This window comes from Asparagus officinalis, chromosome 2, assembly GCF_001876935.1.
Source record: "Asparagus officinalis chromosome 2, Aspof.V1, whole genome shotgun sequence".
NCBI lineage: Eukaryota > Viridiplantae > Streptophyta > Magnoliopsida > Asparagales > Asparagaceae > Asparagus > Asparagus officinalis.
In genome coordinates, this window is record NC_033795.1 from 34872211 (window position 1) to 34877746 (window position 5536).

The following is a 5536-nucleotide window of genomic DNA, read 5'->3' on the forward strand; positions in this document are numbered from 1 at the left end:
CAAAAGATGAAATTGATTTTACAATATATGTAGACGATGAAGACATCACTCTAGAATTATCCAAGAAAAAGATAAGGGTGGAGAAGGATTAATCTCAACCCAATAAAAAAACTAAAATAGAAGGAATACAAGATCCATTTTCTAAATATTTTATAGAATAGTTTATTTTTTTTAATAAAAATAGAAATCTTTAGAATGAATTTTCATGATTTTTTAAAATACTTTTATATGTTTATGTGGATGTTGTTGTAATATAAAAGTATATTAGAGTTAGCATTAATCTTTAGTTCATATTTTTTTATGAAGTCTACCAATAATTAGGAGCAAACTTCATATTCTCTTTAATTTTTCTCTAGCTCACTTTTAACCAATCATCTTGGCATATTGGCTTTAATTATTTGTACTCCTTTCATAAACGCTACTTTTTAAGTGTTCTTCACTTTCACAATATTATACTTTCTCAAGTTAAACTTAGTGTTAATACAAATAACATGAAAATTAAAATTGATTTTGGATTACATTTGTTTCCTGTCAATGCAAATATCACATGAAAATTTAAATTCAGTTTAGCCAATTCAAACAAACATCAGAAGAAATTAAATAATCACAATGCTAAAGTTTAGAAACATAAGTAAGCAAAACTATCAAAATAAAACCGAAAAATAAATTTTAGTAAGAAAATAAATTAAAAATACTTAATAATGATATTTAACCACGTGCATTGCACGTGCATAAAACTTGATAGCTTATATATATGTGGTGCAAAGTTTGAGATTAAAGAAAGGCTTTTGGTTATATTAGACCCCAACTCTTCACATTTCTAAATTAGACCTCCAATTTCATAAGATATTTCTAATAAGACCCTCAAATCTATTAAGTTGTTTTAAACAAGACCCCTAAATAGATTAAGTTGTTTTAAAAATTTGTAGCAAATATGCAGGAGCGGATTTATGTGGTGCTTTAGAAGGGCAGCTGCACCTCTAAAAGTTCTGACAATTATTATTATTTAAGGCCTTGCTAATAAAAAGGGCCTGATCTGAAATTAACAAGATTTGGGATCAAAAGGCCGTAACTAAGACGAAACATTTGCGATATTTATCTCTTGTGTCGCTCCCTCGCTTCCGTACAAAATGACGCGGATCCGTCGGTTAGGATCTTAGCGGATCCCGTCACCGCAAATGGCCACGACTGCAGGGTTTCTTTCCGAAGGAATATGGGGTCACGTGAGTCAGTTGTAGCGGTGACGGGACTCTCGAGTGCAGGTGGGTGGAGTGATGAGAGGGGGGAGGGCGCAACAGTAGCGTGAGATACTGAGATCTTATTTTTGAGGCAAAGTATGCGTGCAGGACTCCTGCATCCTCATTTAGCCTCGTCGTATCCGTTAAATTACGGAAGTACCCCACTTATCAATCACTACCAAAAATTTTGCTTCCCAAATAGACGCAAACCGTTAACAGAAAGAGTTTCAAAATTTTGGTTATTTAGTATCATTTTGAGATTACAAGCGAACCTCGCAATCTTTTTATGATCCGACTAATCTTCAATCAATCATTTATTTATTCTCTCCGTTCCATAAATAATAAATTCAACCCTCCTTTTCCAGACCGCCCCTTGTTACGAGGGGATTTCCATGGGTTCATCGTGAACACCCAAAAAAATTTGGGAGACCTTTTTTCAAAAAAAAAAAATCTGGGAGAAAAAAATTCGGGCTTCCCCCTGTCAATACACTGGGAAACAAAGGGTATATTCGTAACTTGCAATCTTCCTCCTGTTGAGGAGTTGGAGAAAAGTACGTACCGTTTCAGTTAGCTCCTTCTCTCGCGAAATTAATTTCTCTTCAATTAAAACGCTAGAATTCGATCTCTAACCAGAGAAAATCGAAGCTCACCCATGTCTCGTCCCACAATGGAGTTCGATTTCTTCGCTCAGGAAAGGATCAACTCTGAGCACAACTCGATTCAAGGTCGTCGTCGTCTTCTTCTTCTTCTCTCTCTAGATTTACGCCCGTCTTTAACCCCGCTTCTTGCTGGTAGCGGTCGATCGCCGTCAACTTTGACGTTAATTCGTAATAATAAACATTTTTTGTCCCTAGCTAGTAAAAAAATGACTTTTTTCCCCCTGCATTTTAAAGCACGGTGAATGAAAACGAACTGGTGACGGCGCCGTTGACGATATCATACAACGGGAACGTCTCCGTTTTCCACGTCGGACAGGCGGAGGTCAGTTAGTTCTTTTGTTTTGGTTTTCTGCGTTTAATTAGTACTCTGTTTTTTTTCTCGGTTATCAAAATTTGGGGTTTGGAATCCTTTTTTTTTAGGCGGAGAAAATAATGAGATTAGCATCGGAGGCAAGCGCGAGGGAAAGGATACTGACCCAACTTAGAGGAGGTGAAAACAATATCCTTTTTTAGTTAATTTTCAATGTTCTAATATTTTAATGCATGTCAGGTTTGTAAATTGAGTCCCACTAGGGGCACACCATGAACCACATTCTCAACCATATCTCTACACTATTTATAGAGCTAGTGGGTTATACATGATATTTTTTTAAAAAAAATATCATACATGGTCCACTAGCACTATAGAAAGTGTTAGGGTGTGGTTGAGAGTATGGTTCATGATATGCCCCTAGCATTATTTTTGTAAATTAACTTAGGGTTTTTCTATAGAGTGCCCATGTGCACTCTATAAGAGAGGAGAGAGATAGAGAGAGATGATTGGGGAGGGGATCTCAATGCAAATCAGATGAGCCCCCTTCTTAATCATCTCTCTCTATCTCTCTCCTCTTCTATAGAGTACCCATGGGCACTCTATAGAAAAACTCATTAACTTAAAGACTGAAGAAATAACTGTTTGCAGGTTTGCCACTATCTCGAAAAATGTCCCTGCTGCGGTTTCTTAACAAGCGCAAAGAGAGGTATTGCTTCATTTAGTTTTTATTTTTATAAGCAATGTTTGTTTTTTGAGCAACTTTTTAAATGCAATGTTACTGCATTGTTGATTTTACAAACTATATAGACCCTTAATTTGAGTATGAATTTGTTGGGTGAAAAAGTATATTAGTTCTTTATTTTAGCATAAATTTAGGATATTAATAGAGTTTTTTTTTGTTAATAATAAATTAGATAAACTCTATTTTAGGAGCTCTTCTAGGTAATTAAATCTTATAAATTTCCTATTTTTAACATTTGGTTTATTTACTTGTAATATAGCTAATATCACTAGACAAATCTTATAATTTTAGGACCATTTGATATTATTGTAGAGTAACACAAATTTTAGTATTTTTCTTGTACAACACAATAAAGATGAAGTATTTTTCTAAAAAATTAATAGACACACAGTCTAATAGGAATTCCATGAATAGTATTCCTACAAAAGGGTATATTTTATAATATAGTCAACATTAGTTTGTTTAGTAATTTTAGATTTAAAATGCATTCATGAACTTATTTTATGCTAGCTGTTTCAAAACTTACAAATGAAATATGCAAATTGACGAATTAATAGGGGTTCATAACATAAAAGGAGATACAGGAAGAGGTACGGTTAAAGTGCTCATAACTTACAGAAGAAGATTGCGCACATTTTGTTTTTTTATGGATTTTATTTTGTTTTCCTAAAAACAAATTTCAAACGTTCATGAATTTTAATGAATTGCTTGAATTGACATACATGAATAATATAATCTAAGGCAAATTGATAATAAAAATACAATTGTTTAGCACAGAACCTCATGGAAAATGACATGGACAGAGCAAAGTTAACATTATTTGATGTAGCAACTATTCTTATTAGATACAAAACAGAAGAATTCATTGCCAAAGAAAAAAAAGATAACTCCTAACCTTATTTAAGTAATAAATTAGAAAAAAAGTTATATATATATATATATGAAATTAATCTTTATTCTCATTGAAATAGAAAATAATCAAACTTTTTATTTCTAGATGTTTGTGTTGATGGAAAATATGTGCAACTTCGTTGTGAAATAAGACGACAAGATAAAAGATGAACGAGCCTAAAGAAAGATAACAGCAAAAAAAATCCACATTCAGCCTAATGTCATAATTGATGTAGACGATGAAGACACTACTATATAATTGCACAAGAAAAAAACAAAGATGGAGAATGATTGATCTCGACTCAATAAAAAAATAACACAGAAGGAATAAAAAATATATATTTTTTGAATATTGTATATAATAGTTTATTTTTTGAGTAAAATTAGAAATCTTTAAAAGAGATTTTTATAAACTATTTTTAGTATTTTATATGCTTATGTGAATATTTTTATCATATAAAAGTATACTAGAGTTAGCATTAATCTTTAGTTTGCGATTTTTATGAAGTCTATTAATGATTAGGAACAACTTCAAATTCTCTTTAGTTTTTTTTCTAGTGCACTTTTAATCAATCATTTTGGCTTATTGACTTTAATTATTGGTCTTATTTTTATAGTGTTATTTTTTAACTATTTTTTACTTTGGCAACACTGTACTTTCTCAAGTCAAGCTTAGTTTTATGTCGATCCAAATAATATAAAATTTTAAATTGGCTTTGGATTACATTTGTTTCATGTCAATTCAATTATCAACATGAAAGTTTAAATTCAGTGTAGTCTCTCCAAACAAACATTAAAAAATAAATAATCACAATGCTAAAGTTCAGAGACATAAGTGAGCAAAAACTATTAAAGTGAAACCATGAAATAAATTTTAGTGAGGAACTAAATTAAACTACTTAATCATCGTGTTTTACCATGTGCATTACATGTTCATAAAACCTAGTAAGTTATAAAATTTTGTATTGTATGTTCACGTGTTTTGGATCCATTAATATAGTCAATTACAGTTAGTATATCTCAATTAGTAAATCTTACACTTTTACAATATTTGGTATGTGCAGTAATGTTAAGTAGATCATAAGAATTTGATACTCTAAAACTTAAGTATTTCCCAAAAATAGAAATACAAGCGCTAATTGCAATTTATGAAGAAAGTTCCTACATATGTAATTGCTTCTAGCGTCTAAATAGCATACAACACAACATAAAGCGATGTCACGGAAGGAGTACGGATAAAGTACTTGTAAATTCGGTAATGGAGATCTTTTCCGGATATTACGCAGGTTTTATTGGGATTTTTTGTTTTTCTAAAATAAATTCAGAAAATGGTAAATTACACGTGAGTGATAGTCTAGTTAGAATTGACCCTTTTAGAAGATTGTTTAAGGGGCCCGCATATACTAGTTAATGTACGAATGTGCTCCAGGGTTTTGTTCACGCTTCAGTTTCGTTCTCTCTTATTGGTTTAAAATCAAGATTATTTTCAAATTTCATGTGTTTGCGGTTTATAGTTTCCAATTTTCACATAACATTTTACTATTTTAGTTTCGAGGACTCACTTTAATTCGTATAGTTTCCAATTTTAATTATTTTGGTTTCGAGGACTCATTTTATTCATTTATTAGTTTCGAGTACTCATTTTAATTCTTACAATAATTAATCCTCAGACATTTCAAATAATTCCAGGGTG

At 31.5% G+C, this 5536-nt stretch overlaps 1 long non-coding RNA gene across 2 annotated transcripts in view; it reads left to right on the forward strand.

The window, feature by feature from the left end:
• LOC109830650 overlaps positions 1998-5536 on the forward strand; it is a 9786-nt gene continuing 6247 nt past the window's right edge. The window contains exons 1-4 of one of the 2 annotated variants that reach the window (XR_002244371.1): positions 1998-2029; positions 2132-2219; positions 2318-2387; positions 2859-2916. This is a non-coding gene — a long non-coding RNA (uncharacterized LOC109830650). Of the gene's footprint in view, positions 2220-2317; positions 2388-2858; positions 2917-5536 lie in introns of both variants that reach the window. The other variant, XR_002244370.1, reaches the window with a different exon arrangement.